The sequence below is a fragment of the Tenrec ecaudatus genome, chromosome 10 (genome assembly GCF_050624435.1).
Source record: "Tenrec ecaudatus isolate mTenEca1 chromosome 10, mTenEca1.hap1, whole genome shotgun sequence".
NCBI lineage: Eukaryota > Metazoa > Chordata > Mammalia > Afrosoricida > Tenrecidae > Tenrec > Tenrec ecaudatus.
Window position 1 is genome coordinate 119,500,580 of NC_134539.1, and position 17,573 is coordinate 119,518,152.

The 17,573-nt window shown below is 41.6% G+C and overlaps 1 pseudogene; it reads left to right on the forward strand.

Annotated features, from left to right (window-relative positions):
• Positions 1 to 1,539: 1,539 nt before the first annotated feature.
• On the forward strand, positions 1,540 to 1,617 carry LOC142460348 (small nucleolar RNA U3; annotated as a pseudogene).
• The last annotated feature ends 15,956 nt before the right edge of the window (positions 1,618 to 17,573 follow it).

The window sequence follows — 17,573 nt, forward strand, 5'->3', positions numbered from 1 at the left end:
TATCTCTCAGAAGAAAAATAAGAGAGTAAATAAAATAAAAGTTCCAATATAAGAATAATCGGAGTTCCATAAAGAGAAAAAAGACTAAAGGGAACTTTTACATAAATACAAGAAAATTTTCTCAGAATTAAAAGGCATGATGGGAAGGTTGGGGAGGGAGGGTAAAAAAGAGAACCTGATACCAAGTGCTCAAGTAGAAAGAAAAGGTTTTGGAAATGTTGATGGCAACATATGTACACGTGTGCTTAACAATAGATTGTTATAAGATTTGTAAGCGCTCTCCAATAAAAATGATTAATAAAAAGAAAAGACATAAAAGATATGACTTTGCAGATAGAAAGGGCACGTTGACTGTTCAGTTTGTTAGATGAAAATCCGTATATACATGAGATAGATGCTACTTAGGAACATATGTATCTGAGGTAAACATGTAAAAAGAGAACAGCTTCAAACCAACTTCAGCAAAGTGATTCTTTTTTCAAGGAGTAGAGCAAATGTGTTCTTCCAGCAGCATTTAATATTCGACAACTTGCTCTGAAAGGTCCTTTCTGAAGTGTGCGAGGGAAATAGAAGGGTGTCGATACGAAGTAATCAACAAAATCTCTGACCTTCTTTTAAGAGCAGCTATCTATGCAAAATGTTTATTAAATCTGAGCAGTGGCTATATAAGTACTTATTTCTCCAAGTTGTTCTCTCTCTATATATAATCATTATATAATATATAATCCATATATATTAACACAGGGAAATCAGCTCAGGGAAAAATATAAGAATTATTGGAAAGCCTGGAGTTACTGAAATGTACATCACAGGAAAGTGAATAAATTGTGATCTATTTGTATATTTCTGATATGTGCTGTAATATGAATTAATCTCAAAACCATTTATCCAAAAGCCAGATACAAATGGATGTGAAATCCAACAACAGGCAAAACTAACCTATGGTGACAGGAGTCAGAAAATGTTTGCCCAGGAGGAGAGCAGATTTGGGGATTGACTGGAAAGGAACATATCTATATCTTTAGTGGAGTAGAGGTTACACAAATGCATACAATTGTCTAAATTTATTGATCTAAACACTCAAGACTTGTCATTTTGTTATATTTAAATTGTATTTCAGAGACTGGAGATCCTGAGCAGGCCGGAGATCTGGAGCAGGTTAGAGATCCCTGAGCAGGCCAGAGTCCAGGCCAGAGAGCTCTGGTCTTCCCATGGCAGTGGATCCTGAGCTAGTCAGTTTCCGAGGACGTCCTCAGACGATGGCAGAAGAGTGGATACACTGCCCGCCCTCACATCCCCTTCCAACCCCAAACATCAGAAATACAGCCAGTGTGACCCTGAACAACAACAAAAAAGAATTACTGTGTACAAATTGCTTATACTTTCTTTGTACTGATCCTCAAAACAACCAATAAAATACTAATTATCAAAAAGTAATAAATAAATTGTAGTTTAATAATAACTGAACAAATTAATGAAACCAAGAAATGGGGTGAGTGGGTAGCAAAATGGAGCTTCACAATTAAATTCTGGGTGAATAAGACTATACTTTCAGGGATCATTTCTATAGTGAGCGACTAAATTCTGGGTGAAAGTTCATGGTTCTCCAACTGCGGCTCTCTCGTTGGATCACATTGCGCTACTTGCAATTCATAGTGACCCTGTGGCACAACAGAATGAAACAGGCCTGCGCCATCCTCACAATTGTTCTTATAGTTGAGCCCATTGTTGCCGCCGCAGTGTCCATCCATCTCATCTAAGGTCGTCCTCTTTCTCCAGTGATCAGCCTCTCCTGACCACCTGCACACAGTAAATGAGACAGTCTCGCCATCCTACCGCTAAGGAGCATGCTGGCTGTACTTCTTCCAAGCCAGATTGGTTTGTTCTTCTCACAGTCCATGGCACTTTCCATATTCTTTTCCAACACCACAATTCAAATGGATCGATTCTTCTTCAGTCTTCCTTATTCAATGTTCAACTTTCGCATGCACTATAAGGTGACTGAAAATACCATGACTTGGGTCAGGCATATCTTAATCCTCACAGTAACCTCCTTGCTTTCCAATAGTTTATAGAAATCTGTGCAGCAGATTTGCCCAAGGCAATGGATCGATCATCTGATGCATTTTGAAGGACCTTGCAGTATAAAGCAAGGCCCTATTGTGGAATGTGAGTCAAGATTAATGTCCCCACTGTACCTGTGGTATATTTTCATCTTTCCATCTGCTTCATGGTCCATGTGCAACAGTCCCAGGGTGACGGTCAACTTCAGAACCATGGGCCACTGGTCAAATTGGCTCCATTAAACTATACAAATGTTAGACAGGAATCTCAGGGAGCCCAGACCTCACCTTATCCAATCATCAGATTCAGGAATCTCCCTAACAAAGGGCCAGCCCACATGGACCAGAGTCCCCTTTCTCCCCTGTCATAACAATAACAGCTACCTTTCACTGGGGGACAACTGTGCCGCTGGAATGGTTCTAAGCTCTTTGCAGGTGTTACTGAGTCTATGAGATGGCTTGTTCCAAATTTGGCCAGCTCTGTCTGTAGACAGTTCAATCAGGCTCCACAGTTTCCCTCCTCACTAGTCTCTTACTGAAGTGTTTTCATCTTACCATATCGTGCCCATGGAGACGACAGGGGAAGATAGAATGGGTGTTCACTGTGTTACTTGTCAGAAGCACAGTGGCTACAGGACCCTAAAGAAATAGCAGCAGCGATAATTAACATTTTTTGAAGCATTGTGCTTACTTTTACCTCATGCACTTACCTCCTTTCATCTACGTCCCAATTCTGACTTTCTACAGATGAGCAAACTGATTAAGTCTCTATCCTCAGGTCACGGAGCCAGCAGCCAGTGTGCTAGCCCAGGCTGTCTGCCCAGAGGCTGAGCTGTTAACTGCATTTTTCTGTTCAAATTTTCAGTTTCTGAGGAGTAGGTCCTAGAACAGGGTCTGACCTGGGAGTGAGAGGCCAGGAGCTCTGCTCTCGTTTCTGCCATTTTCTCTGTGACCTGGACCAAATTGCCTCCCTCGTTGTCTCATACAGGAGACAGAGGAGCTGGGCTGGATGATCCCTTAGGCCCACATCTAGCCCCGATCATCTCTTTTCCAAGCTGCACGTATCTGTCACCCATTCCTGCTGGTGAGGCACTAACCAGATTCCGGAAGCACCCAAGTAACATATGAGGATGAGGGTGAAGCAAAAGAAATGCATCAACAATGAAGGAACGTGGCGGTTCCTTGATCCTTAGCATGTCCCTTTGTCAACAAGTGCTCCTGGTCAGATGTTTCTGGAGGAGAAAGGGGGTTCTTAATCTTCCTTTCCAGCTTCCGTTGCTTTTTACCAGTTGATCGCAAATGAGCAGAAATAAATAAAGCTCCTATCACTCACCAGCCTTTCTCTCAAGGCCCAGCTGCAGGCTAGGAGCAGAAAGTGAATATGCACAGTGACCAATTAGTATGCTTCGTGCCCTCATGACCTCTGACCCCTGCTGGGCCACCCCATCCATTAGCTGTCCTCCTCCCCCTCCACCCTCTTCTCTCAGTTTGAATCATTGTCCTGCCATTCTCTTTCAGCAAAGAAACATGCTCAGGCATTCCGACAGACAGCCGCTTCCACTTTCTGTTCTTTTGTCTCCTCTCGGTTGCCCTTGTTGCTAACCTGGTCACCACTCCTTGACCCTAGGCTCTGCCTCTCCTGGCGGTGGGTGGGAGGGACAATCTTCCAAGGCAGGACTTGCCAGGAGGACCAAGGAGGAATTTTGCTTCTCCGATTCACCGGGGTTTCCTTGGACAACTGGTGTTTTAGCCCTTAGAGGTTTGAGCCCATTCCTTTCATCACAGACATTCTGTATAATGGTTTCTTTGAAAGTCAAGGGTTTAAAAAATTCCTGGCTGGTGAAGGAAGTGATTGGCTATACCTCTTAAGGCAGCGGTTCTCAACCTGTGGGTCTCGACCCCTTGGGGAGTCGAATGACCCTTCATAGGGGTCGCCTGATTCATAACAGTAGCAAAATGACAGTGATGAAATAGCAACAAAAATAACTTTATGGTTGAGGCGTCACCACAACATGAGCAACTGTGTTAAAGGGTCGCGGTATGAAGCAGGTTGAGAACCACTGACCCAAGGGTAGGGTATCCGGGTGGGGATATATTCTGTTGAGACTAGGTACAAGCCAGCCCAAAATTCTAGATGTGTAAGTATTTGTTGTTAGGAGTCATCTAGTTGGTTCTGACCCAAAGTGTCCCTGTGCACAACAGAACAACACACTGCCCAGTCCTGACCAGCCCCACAATTGCTCCTATGCTTAAGCCCGGTGTCGCAGCCACGGTGTCCATCCATCTCCCACAATTGCTCCTGTGCTTAAGCCCGGTGTCGCAGCCACGGTGTCCATCCATCTCCCACAATTGCTCCTGTGCTTAAGCCCGGTGTCGCAGCCCGGTGTCCATCCATGTCCCACAATTGCTCCTGTGCTTAAGCCCGGTGTCGCAGCCCGGTGTCCATCCATGTCCCACAATTGCTCCTGTGCTTAAGCCCGGTGTCGCAGCCCGGTGTCCATCCATGTCCCACAATTGCTCCTGTGCTTAAGCCCGGTGTCGCAGCCACGGTGTCCATCCATGTCCCACAATTGCTCCTGTGCTTAAGCCCGGTGTCGCAGCCCGGTGTCCATCCATGTCCCACAATTGCTCCTGTGCTTAAGCCCGGTGTCGCAGCCCGGTGTCCATCCATGTCCCACAATTGCTCCTGTGCTTAAGCCCGGTGTCGCAGCCACGGTGTCCATCCATGTCCCACAATTGCTCCTGTGCTTAAGCCCGGTGTCGCAGCCCGGTGTCCATCCATGTCCCACAATTGCTCCTGTGCTTAAGCCCGGTGTCGCAGCCCGGTGTCCATCCATGTCCCACAATTGCTCCTGTGCTTAAGCCCGGTGTCGCAGCCCGGTGTCCATCCATGTCCCACAATTGCTCCTGTGCTTAAGCCCGGTGTCGCAGCCCGGTGTCCATCCATCTCCTTGAGGGCCTTCCTCTTTTCCGCTGCCCCTCCGTTTTACCAAGCACGCTCTCCTTCTCCAGGGACTGGTCTCTTCGAAAGCGTGAACACTTACTTGTGCGTAAATTAATGAAAATCCAAAAGGGAAAAGTAATGCATGAAATGTTTTGGTAGACCTTATTTTTCAGGACAGTTTAGGGTTCCAGAATACTTGCAGAAGGAGATCTGAGAGCTTCCCATACCTCAGGTCCTCAGCCCCTGACAAGGTGTCCCTTGTTGTTCACAGCCTGCACTCCTAGGGGACATTGGTTACAACTGATGGGCCAATATTGACGGACACATTACTATTACTATTTGTTTACCGTAGGTTTCACACTTTGTGCTGTACAGATGCACACTGTGTGTGTCTATCACTATAGTATCATACAGAAGAGTTTCATGGCCTAAAAAATGCCCTGTGCTCCACCTAACGAATTCATTTTATTATACGTAAAAAAGAAGAAAAGGTCTTCTAAACGTCCATAGCACCTGATAACTCTAGAGTTGCAGCTTGGAGAGGAAAGGGCTGGTGATGAGTCTGTTTTAAAGGGGCAGACAGTCCTTTTGGTGCCTGCCAAAGTTCAGGACTACAAGTCAGACAGGTCCAGCCACTTGCTAACTGGCTAACTTTCTGCAATAAAAGTTAGCTCATAATTTCTGAATGTACCATATGTGCCCCCACACTTTATGCATATCATCTCATTTACTATGCATAAAATTAGTGAGATGAATATTGTTCTTAACTATCATCCCCACTTTAGAAATAACGAAGGCCAAGAGAAGTTAAATTATTCGCACAGCACTGTATAAGTAGTAAACAGCAACTGCTCTCAAAAAGATCACATTCAAAGATCTGGGGTAGAATGGGAAAAGTTTGAAACACAACTCAAAGTCATGGAAGAAAACAGGCGTATTTGGTCAGATAAAGACTTGGGATCCCCAACATCCCCAGCCCCCGCCAAGCTATCCTCCAGGTCTAGAACTTAACTTACCTCTGCGTTAGAATAATCAAACTTCTAAGATCAAAGGGTAATACTTACCCAGGACAGAGGGGAAAAAAGTAGCAGAAAAGGAATTTGAACAAGTCTAAGGAGCCCTCATGGCTCAGTGGTTAAAGCATTCAGTGGATGACCCGAGGGTGGGCAGTTTGAACCCATTAGCTGAAGTACACTGAAGTACACTGATAATACCCATATACCAACAAGGAAGACAATCTAATAATATTATTATTCAAATGTATGCACCAACCACTAATGGCAAAAAATAAAGAAAATTTTACCAATTTCTTCAATCTGCAGTTGATCAAATAGCAATCAGGAAATATTGATAATTACTGGTGACTGGAATGCTAAAGATAGAAACAAAGGAGGATCAGTAGTTGGAAAAGATGACCTTTATAACAGACACTTCACCAGAGACTTCATGTAGGAAAAAAATTTTTCACCAACACAGATAGTGACTATATGACTCATACATGTGAGTCTTGCCAGAAGGAATCAAATGGAACGTGTCTGTGGAAAGAAACTATGGAAATGCTCAATATCACCAGCTGAAAGACTAGTGGCCAACTGCAGAACAGACCATGAATTGCTCATATGCAAATTCCAGTTGAAACTAAAGAATTAAAACAGGTCCACCAGAGTCAAAGTACAACCTAGAGGCCATCTCATGAATGGATTCTAAGGCGCTGAACACTAATGACTGAAGACCAGACGACTGTGGAATAACATTAAGAACATCGTACATGAAGAAAACACAAGGTCATTAAAAATACAAAAAGAAAGGAAAGGCCAGATGAATAGCAGAACACACACTGAAACTTGCTCTTGAATATTTGAATAGCTACAGTGAATGGGAGAAATAATGACGTAAAAGAGCTAAGCAGAACATTTCAAAGGTCGGCCCCAGAAGACATGGTCAACTGTCATGATGATGTGAGCAAACGCCTGTACCCGCAAAAACCAAAAGAGAAGATATACTCGGCACTTCTCAGACTGAAAAACATGAAAACGAAATCCGAGTCTCCAGTTGCCATATTGAAGGATTCTCTGTGTGAAATATTGAGTGATGCAGGAAGCATCAAAAGAGGCTAAAAAGAATACACAGTCACTATGGTAAAAATTCTTGGTCAAGTCTCACAGTCTTGCTATCAGGCAGAGACCATTGTAATCTTGACTATGCTGTATTGAACTCGATACATGACCACTTGCCCTCCCAATAGACCAGGCCTGAATTTGTTCTGGGTGCAAGTATCTCTTCCTTGTTCCAAGACAGAACTTGCTTCCCTGGCTTTTTGCATGTTGATGGGGGTTTTTTCTTTCTTACTCATCGCTTGTATTTTGGTCTTTATGTTATTATTTTTTTATCCTTACCACCTCATTTTGATTTGGGTTTTTATTGTTTCTGTTGGCTTTCCCAGTTTGTGAAGCACAGGAGGCGTGGATGCATAGTGATAATAACTGATACAAGGGTTTATAGGGGATGCAGGGGTGGGGAAGGGGATAGGGCGGTTGAGGGGATTTGGGGAATAGATAATGAAGGAGGGAGGGGGGAGCACTAGAACGGATTACGATTGCACATCTCACTTTAAAGGCAGTTTAACCATGGGGGTGGGTGTTCTAAAATTGATGTGGTAATGATTGTGCTCTTCTCCTTGATATGATTGAATGATTTAACTATTTAATTATATAATATGTAAATTGTGTGCCAATAAAACTGTTTGGAAAAATAAAATACTTGGTCAATGTTCAACTAGTTCAGTAAGCAGTATATGATTAAGAACCAATGGTATTGAAGAGAGAAGTTCAAGATTCGTTGAAGCACTGGAGAAAAACAAAGCTTCAGTTGATGGCAGAATACCAGTTGAGATGTTTTAACAAACGGATGCAACCCTGGAAGTTCTCTCTCATCAATACCAAGAAATCTGGAAGACAGTTATGTGACCAACCAACTGAAAGAGATCCATACTTGTACCAATTCACCCCAAAAGGTGGCACAATAGAAAGCAGACATTATCCAAGAATATCATCAATAGCACATGTAAGTAGAGGTCTGCTGAAGATAATAGAAAAAAAAAATCTACAGGAAGCTACCCGTAATTCAAGCTGGATTTAGAAGAGGACGTGGAACTAGGGCTAACAATGGATGGATCTTAGCTGAAAGGTGAAAATACCAGATTGATGTTTACCTGTGTTTTGTTGGCTATGCAAAGGCATTGGACTGTGTGGGTCATAACAAATTATAGATAACATCAATAGTGAAAATTCTTTAACACTTATGGGCCAATGTGGAATCTATACACAGAGCAAGAGGCAGTTGTTTGAGCAGAATAAGGTGATACTGACTAACTAAAAATCAGGAAAGTATGTGTCAGTTCTGTATCCCTTCACCATATTTATCCAATGTGTATGCTCAGCAAAGAATCTGAGAAGCTGCACCATCTCAAAAATACAGCATCGGGAGGGGAGGCCGACCCATCAGCAACTGCGATGTGCAGGTGGCACATCTTGCTTGCTGAAAGCAACAAGAACTTGCGGCACTTACTGAGGAAATGCAAAGACTGCGGCCTTCAGTATGGATTCGGACTCAACACAAAGAAAACAGAGGCCTTCACGACTAGACAAATAAGCAACATCACGATAAACAGAGAAAGGACCTAAGTTGTCAAGGATTTTATTTTTACTTGCATCCGTGATCAACACCCATGGAAGCAGCTGCAAGAAATCAGACAATGCGTTGCTCTGGACAAATCTGCTGCAGAAAAAAATATTTTTAATACATTAAAAGAGAAGATGCCATGTTAAGGTGCACCTGGTTCAAGCCATGGTATTTTCATTCGCCTCAGGTTATGCTGAAGCTGGACAATGGATAAGTAAGGCTGAAGAAAAATCAATACATTTGAATTATGGTATTAGCAATATTATGGACTGCCAGCACAAACAGATCTGTCTTGGAAGTACACCCTAAATGCTCTTTTAAAGCTGAGATGGCAAGACTTGATCTTCTGTATGTTGTGTGCATTCTCAAGAGTGACCAGTCCCTGGAGAAGGCCATCATGCTTCATAAAATAGGGAGTCTGTGAGAAAGAGACAGTCTGTGTAAACTACACGGACAGATGCTGCAGCTGCAACAGTGGACTCACAGAAGGGATTGTGAGAACGGTGTGGGACTGGGAAGTACCTTCTCTAATATTGAATTCTTTCTAAAAGATCCCTGTCTGTCAGGATTATTTTAGGTCTCCTTGCTTTTCCCAAGGACCCAGGGAAATGTCTTTATTTTTATTTTAGACAATTCCAGGTATTCGGTGAGCCTGAACAGTGAAAAGAAAGTATGTTTGGTGGGTTTGGTTTTTGTTTTTTTTGTGCTGACATTGGGTTGATTCAAACCCAGAGTGACCCTATAGGACAGGGTAGAACTTACCCCTATGGGTTTCAGAAACTAACTTTTTACAGGAACAGAAAGCCTGGTCTTTCTCCTGAGGAGCAGCTGGTGGTTTTGAACCGCTGACCTTATGGTTAGGAACCCAAGGTGTAACCATGACACTACCAGGGCTCCTAGCCAACAGAGGCAATGCTCTGTAATTGCTGTAGAATTAAAGTAATGCCAGTCCTATGGCAGCTATCTCATGCTGAGCTAATAACTGCACAGATGTCTCTGAAGTGCCTTGCTCAAGGCTTCGGGAATTCTCAATCTGTCGTAAAAATGATAATGATCAAGTAAAATTCTTCATGCTATTAATATAAGCTGGAGTTGTTTTATTGTTGGGTGCTGTCCAGGTTAACTCATCTAAGGTTAATCTCTATATGGGTTATAGGAGTGGACAGAGGTGACCATGTTCTTCCACCTGTTATTAAGCCTTTTTCAACCACATTGCCCATGGGATCATATATTCGAGGGGACTTCAAAGAGTTCATGGAAATATTCCTTTATCTTTCCACTCTATTTTTCCACAAGCTTTTTGAAGTCCCCCTCAGATGCTCTCATAATCTTGACGGTGTTCGTACACGCATAAAATCTTAGCAAAACTCGCATATGCTGACCCAAGATCATGCAGAAATACCCACTACCATCGAGTCCATCTGACTCAGAAACCCTATGAAGCAGAGCAGAACTGCTTTCTAGAATTTTGAGGCTGTCAACCTTTATGGGAGCAGGCAACCTCATCTTTCTCCCAGGGCAGCCTCATCTTTCACCTGTAAAGGAGCTGGTGGATTTGAACCTTGACCTTGAGATAGTAGCCCTTCATGTAATATGTCCACTATGCCACCAGGATTCATTCATGTAGTAACAGGCACTTTTAATTTTATGTCTTCGTGTCTAACCCACTGACACTGAGTCAGAATCTGACCCATGGGGCTTTGTTATGGGTTGCCATCTTTACTAAAACATATCACCAGGTCTTTCTCCTGAGAGCTGCTAGTTGGGTTTGAACTGCAAACATTTTGGTTAGCAGCAATCTTTAACCTTTTCCCGGCCAGGCTCCTTGTTTTATCAAGTAGTGTGTTCCACCAAACAGAGTGATACTCATCACCCTTTAGATGCACCGATAAACCTCACAGAATATTTTCTGTAAAGGAAATAATCACCCTTCCTCATAAAATGGTTCTGAGCATTCAAATGTTTTCATAGTACAGATGCATAAAAGAGAGTTTCCATACTTAGTTTGCAGAAAGGCTATGGATGACCGTGGAATCCCAAAATATACTTGCAGGGGCCATCACCTGGATGAAGCCTCTGGATAATTCCCTTGGATCATAGTTGAGGGATAGCCTTGTTATCAGACAGAGAGCAATGTAAACTCTATTATGACAGATGCAGTCAGGTTAAGATGTAATATCTGATCATGTGATCTCCTGTTTGACCCATTTTAAAGTTGTTTCAGTATTTTTTTTAATTTAAAAAGCAAATAGAAAATGCACATGGATGAAGCCTCTGGTGATTCCCCTCTGAACATAGACCAGGATGGTGAATAGCCTCACTATCACGCAGAGTGCCTGGGAAAGTGGACTACTGCAGACGGAGTTAGGGTAAAACTTAACAGCTTATCTTCTGATCTCTCTTTGAATCCAATTTAAATTTGTTCTAGTTTTTAATATTTTCTACTTTGTTTTTGCTGGAGGTTTTTATCTGACTGACTTTGTTATTGTTGTTAGGTTTTTAAAAATGTTTTTCTGCGGGGGGAGCGGGGAGGGAGGGGAAAAAAAGAGGACCTGATGCAAAGGGCTTAAGTGGCGAGCAAATGCTTTGAAAATGATTAGGGCAAAGAATGTACAGATGTGCTTTATACAATTGATGTATGTATATGTATGGATTGTGATAAGAGTTGTATGAGCCCCTAATAAAATATTTTTTAATGTTTTTCTGTATATGAAATCCAGTATAGATAAATCTATAGAGATAGTAACTGGATTTATGGTTTCTTAAAGGTATGCCAGGAAAGGATGGGGGGGACATGGGGAGCTAAAAACAATCTGACCTGGATTCTCAAGCACCTTTGCACATATGCCGCCATCATCATTTTCTAAACATTTAGTTTCTATTTGAACCCTAGGTATCAGCTTCTCTTTTGTCCCTCCCTCTCCCTACTCCCACCCTCATGACCCCTTGATACATTATTATTATTTTCATTTCTTACACCACTGCTGTGTCCCTTCACCCCACATTTCAATTGTTCGTCCCCCTGGGTGGGTGGGGTGGTAGGCATAGATCATTGCAATTGGTTCCCCCTCCCCCCCAACCTTCCCCTTCCCCTTCTGGTATCGCTACTCCCATTTCTGTTCCTGAGGGGTTTATCTGACCTGGATTCTGTGTGTGGTAAGCTCCTACCTGTACCAGTGCACATTCTCCCGTCTAGTCAGAACTGAAAGGCAGGACTGGGGTCATGTTAGTGGGGGATGAGGAAGCCTCAATATAACTTTTAAATAGATCCAAAGGGTGGTTAATAAAATGTTACATTTTAAACTAATTATATCTGCAACAATCATCTCTACAATACTCTCTGTCGGATAACAAGGGTGTTCACATCTCTCCCCTATGGTCAGAAGGGATTCGCCCGATACTTAATTTATGTTGGAACCCTACAAATGGATTTGTGGATTCCACTGTCATCTACAGCCTTCTGCAAACCAGGTGTTCACAATTTAAGCTCTGATACCATTCCCTCCTTTGGATTTGGATTATATTGTTTACAATCCTTGGATCACACAGCCTGGTGTCCTTCTTCCGTGTGGACTTAGTTGATGCCTCACATGAATGGCTACTTGTTTGAAGAAAAGCCTTTAAGGTTTCAGACACTATTCTTTCTGATAACCAGACATCATCTATTTTCTTAGCCACACTTTGCTATAGCATCCATATCTTCAGTCATCTCTTCATAAGGGTATCAAGTAGGGTTGCATCTTAAAAACTAATTGTTCTTACATGGGGGTTAGCATTGAGTACGTGCCCAAGATCCATTCATAGATCCATGGTTTATATATGTCTCTGGTTACCTTAGAGACATCATTGCTATTTTGTGTTTGAGAACGTGATCAATCATCTCCCTGGGGCATAAGGTAATTCTTTTATTATTATTTTTTAAGGTAATTGTATTGATAGTGTCAGTAATTTATCCAATAGTATATAATTTAAAACACAGTTGACGAAAGGAGATTATACAAGTATAAATTGGCTACAAACCATAATACATGACTTATTGACTTGTGAAGGTTAAACTAATAAGTGAATGGACACTATTTACACAAATAAATGGGGGTTAGCAATAAGGCAAAACAAAACCTCTTCTTTTTTAAAAATCATTTTATTAAAATCTCTCTTCTCACAGGTTTATATATTTTCTAAAAATGGTACCTATTGAAGTTTTTGTTTCCCCACACACTCATCTATGCCTTTCCATAAATTGTTTTTGTTTTGTTTTGCCAAAGAGGCAAGGGATTAGCTTATTACATTGACTACACAGCCTTTGCCTTATAGCTTAGCAAATTCTTTGGAAATTATTTACTCATATTTTCTTTTTAGCTTTTAATTCAGATTTATAGAAAAGTTGTAAAAATAGCGCAAAAGTGCCTGTGTAACCTTTACGCAGATTCCCAAAATACTGACATTGTACATTTGCTTTGATCATTTTATTAACTCAGTGTCTGCCATGTTTTTACACTGCAAGTTTTTGTTTTCTCTGTACCTTATGGGAACATACTTTATGATTTAATAAACATCCTATTTCTCATCCACATTTCACCCACTAGTGTTACCATTCACTGATGCTTTAATTATTACTATGGAGGGAAAAAAGGAAAATGAGCTGATTCCAGGAACCCAGGCAGAAGGTGAATTTTGAGAATGATGAGGGCAACGAATGTATAAGGGTGCTTTGCTCAATTGATGTATGTATGGATTGTGATAAGAGTTGTATGGGCCCCAATAAAATGATTTAAAAAATTATTACTATAATGGTTGCCAAATAGTGATTTTCTAATTCCTTCTTTCTTTCTATGCTTAGTTGATATTCTATCATAAGGAAACCTGGTTTCCTTTCTTCCCCTGTTATTTACCTATATGCCTTTGGATTCTTTTTTTAGCCAATGAGTTGCAATCCATTACCATTTTTGTTTATCTTTCATGTTAAATTGTCCCAGGTTTGGCCACTGGAAGTCCCTTCCGGGCAACTCTTGTTATTTTTGACCTCTCCCCATCACTCTTTGAACACTTCCTAGCTTTCTAGCACAATGTTCACAAGACTTCAAAGCTCATCTTATACTTTCTTAGACCTAGTTCTGGAATTGGCCGACTTTTCCAAGAGTCCTGATTCTTTTTATTGGCAAACAGAATTTTAAGACCCGGATTTGGTTGCTCAGTACTCCTGGATGTCACTGCTTCTGAGCTTTCTCAGTGAACAGAACTAGAAAAGACTTAGGTGTATATGCGGCCCACAATCATCAAACATCTATTTCTAGTTCCTTTGTCAAAAGCCAGGAGTTACACTGTCCTATCTAATTCTACTCTGATATTATAGGATCATTTCAATTCTTCTCCTTTCCCATGTTTGGAATCTCTTCCCTATCAGTAAGAAACCTCAATCTCATATTCACATTTACTTATTTTCTCAATGCTAAAATACCCAGAGAGTAGTCTCAGAATACCCAGGAGGGAAATTTTTTAAACTCTAGTTGGGAGTGGGGAGAAAATCTACCTGAGTTTAATTTTTGTTTACAGTTAATTTTTTCCTTCCCTGGTGGTGCAGTGGAGTTACGTATTGGCCTGCTAACTGCAAGGTTCACACCAGTCAGCTGTTCCATGGGAAAGAGGAAGCTGTCCGTTCCCGTAAAGATTTATCCTCGGCCGGGCCGGCCAAAAAAAAAAAAAAAGATTTATCCTCTTGGAAAGTCGAAGGAACAGTTCAGCTCTACCCTAGATGGTCACTCACTGTGAGTGGGAATTGACTTGATGACAGAGAGAGTTCAGTCTGAGAGTATCAGAGGAGGCTTCAAACTCATTGTGGAGAATTCCATTCTCTTTTCATTTCACTTTTCTAACAAGCTTTTTGAAGCCCTTTTATAAACAAGGAATATTCCTGTTGTTATGTATTTTTACAGTAGCAATAAAGAAATATGCACGAGAAATGGTCACTCCCTATCCCCGCTTCATTCTACCTTGTTTCCACCTGCCACCTGTAGGTAACCAACCTCACTTCTGGTGTATCCTGCCTGTTTTTCCATTTTGGAAAAAAAAATCAGACCTGCATATTTTCTCACTTCTCTTCCATCTCCAGTCATAAACATGTTCCTCATTCTTTTTCACACGTGCATAGGGCTATCATATGTGTCTGTTCCATGTTTGGTCAATCACTCATTTAGGTTGTCTCCACTATTTTGCAAATATAAACTGTGATGCAATCAATAACTTGTGCATGTGCATTTCCTATTGTTGGATGTATATATTCATGGCAAATGCTTAGAAGTGGGATTATTGGACCAAAGTAAAGACATGTGAAGTTTTGTTTGATACTTAAAGGCAAAAACAAAAACAGATGCAAAACCCACTGCCATCATGTCCACTCTGACTCACAGCCACCCTCCCGGACAGAGCAGTGCTGCTCGGTGCGGCTTCCCAGACAGCCTTCATAGGAGCAGACAGCGTCAGCTTCTTCCTGCTTTGTATACCTGACAAACGTTAACATAGCACTTGAAAATCATTTTTTAATCATGTTTGTTCAAATAGGTGTTTCTGTTTTAGATTTTGAGTTATCAGATTTTGTATTGTATTCTTTTAATCAGCATGATTAAATCCTAACTAATGTATCCTGGGGATTATAAACAACTAGATAACAAAATTCTTCCAAATATTAGATTTTTATGTATGCTTACAATAGATTTTAGCTCCCGGAGTAAGATACCAAAGTAATGTGGGGGTGGGGAAGACCCGTTAGAGTTGAAAAACAATTGGAATGGTCCACATTCTGCCTGGAGAATGATGAGGGGCATAATATTTTTACATCTCTAAGAAGGAGGTATTTCCTCAGCAGGGCTGATGATCTCAAGTTGCTGGAAACAAGTTGAATAATGGAGGAAGCTGGTCCGCTGGTTAATTATGTTGTAAATCATGCAAACACCGACATGTTGAACAAAGCTCCTCCAGTCAGTTTCTCCTTCTCAGTAAAAGGACAGGTCTTTACAAACTATGCAGATTGGGAATTATCTCAGGTTGAGAGTGTGTCAAAGGCTGGCTGGTAATCCCTAGAGCAGCAGAGACATTTTATTGCTTTAAAATTTGTAAGGCATTCTTAAACTAATGGGTATTTGACACTCTTTTTCAAAACAGTATTTATTATTGGCATATAATTCACACATCAAAGGATTTAATAGTTCAATCACATCAAGAAGAATTGTACAATCACTGTCACAATCAGTTTTAGAACATTTTCTTCAATCTTGTCCTCATCATGATTAGCTCCCCGTTTCCCCCCAACCTCTCCTGCCATACCCCCAAGGGATCATTAATCCAGTTCCTATCTCTATAGAGTTACCTAGCCTGGATCCCACATGCAGAAAATAATTTTTTGAAAACTAACTAACAACAAACTAAAACAGATTAAAACCCCACTGAAAAGAAAGCAGAAACATTAACAACCAGAACAATTTTTAGATGGATCAAAAGGGATATTTGACGCACTTGATTAAACATTCCAGGAGTGAGGACGACTCCCTCCACCTCCACAATCTACACGCAGGACAATCACGTTATTCTGGAGTTTCACTGTTAGCATCTTTCTTGTGTGGCGCTGCCCTTAAACAAAGTTTAAGATTCAGGAGTGCATTCTGTACATCTCAGGAAGATAAATGGAAACCTTTATGAAATTTGGGTTTTCACAGGTGGAGATTAAAGATAGGAATGAGCTCTTTGTTCCAGTGCTGACCCATAATGGCTGTACGTCCTCCCTGGTCTTTTGTCTTGTCCACCATGAAAGCACAATAATTTCTCTCCGTGGCACAAAGATATGGGCAAGAGTGTCAGGGCGAGGCCTGCAGGCCACAACACAAGTTCTCACTAGGTCTCCTGAAATGTGCTATTCCCGAAGTCCCTCAAGCCAAACAGCCCTTGCCTGGAGAAAACCAACTTTCGTTAGTTACTGCTTGGCTCTTGACATCAGTAACAGGAGGCGACGCCACCTTGCTGAAAGAGCTCATGCTTTGGAGCCCTATGAATTGAGTTCAAAATCCAACATGGCTCTGCACACCTATGTGAGCGGAGGCGAGCTACTTGTATGTCTCTGAGCCTGTTTCTGCCTCTGAAAACAACAAGAAGAATATCCATCGGAGAGCATTGTTGTGACAGTTAAAGGAGCACGTGTGATAGAAAAAGGACCCAGGACAGTAGGCACTTGGTAAATTGTAGCTATTTTTTAAAGTAATAATATTGTTTGGGTTAGTTTTGAATACGGGTGAAATGTATTTTTGGACAGAAACATTCTGCAATATTAAACCTATACTGCTGACTCTGTGTTAGCTCAGAGCTGATGTATATGGGGGAAAGATATATCCACCTCTGCCAATTCCCCCCTGGACTCGAACCATTGGGCCTATAGGCTCGAGTGCACGGCAGCTCTTCACTTAGACGGCTCTGTATGCTCCAGGACAGACCCCCTACTTACAGTTAGTAAGGTGATTCCAGAGCTCTTCATTCCAACAAGACTGGAGTGCCACCCGGAGGTTGGCTTTAGTCCTAGAGCTATGGCCTTGAATGTTGCCTTGAATACAAGAGTATTTGGGTAGTTGGTTACATTCGCACTGCTGAACATGTATTTAAAAGCCTGAACACTACCCTTTATTGACTTCTTATTGATGGCATAGTTTTCCTAAGTATAAGAATTTGGATTTCTCAAGTACTCAATTTGAATTTCTAAAGTACTAGAATACTAATGTTAACCCGAGGGTGTTACAAACAGTTAAACACCCTTAGCTGCTACCCTAAAGGTTGGAGGCTAAAAATTCCAACCTAGAGGCACCTCAGAAGAAAGGCCTGGAAGCCTACTTCTGAAATCAGCCACT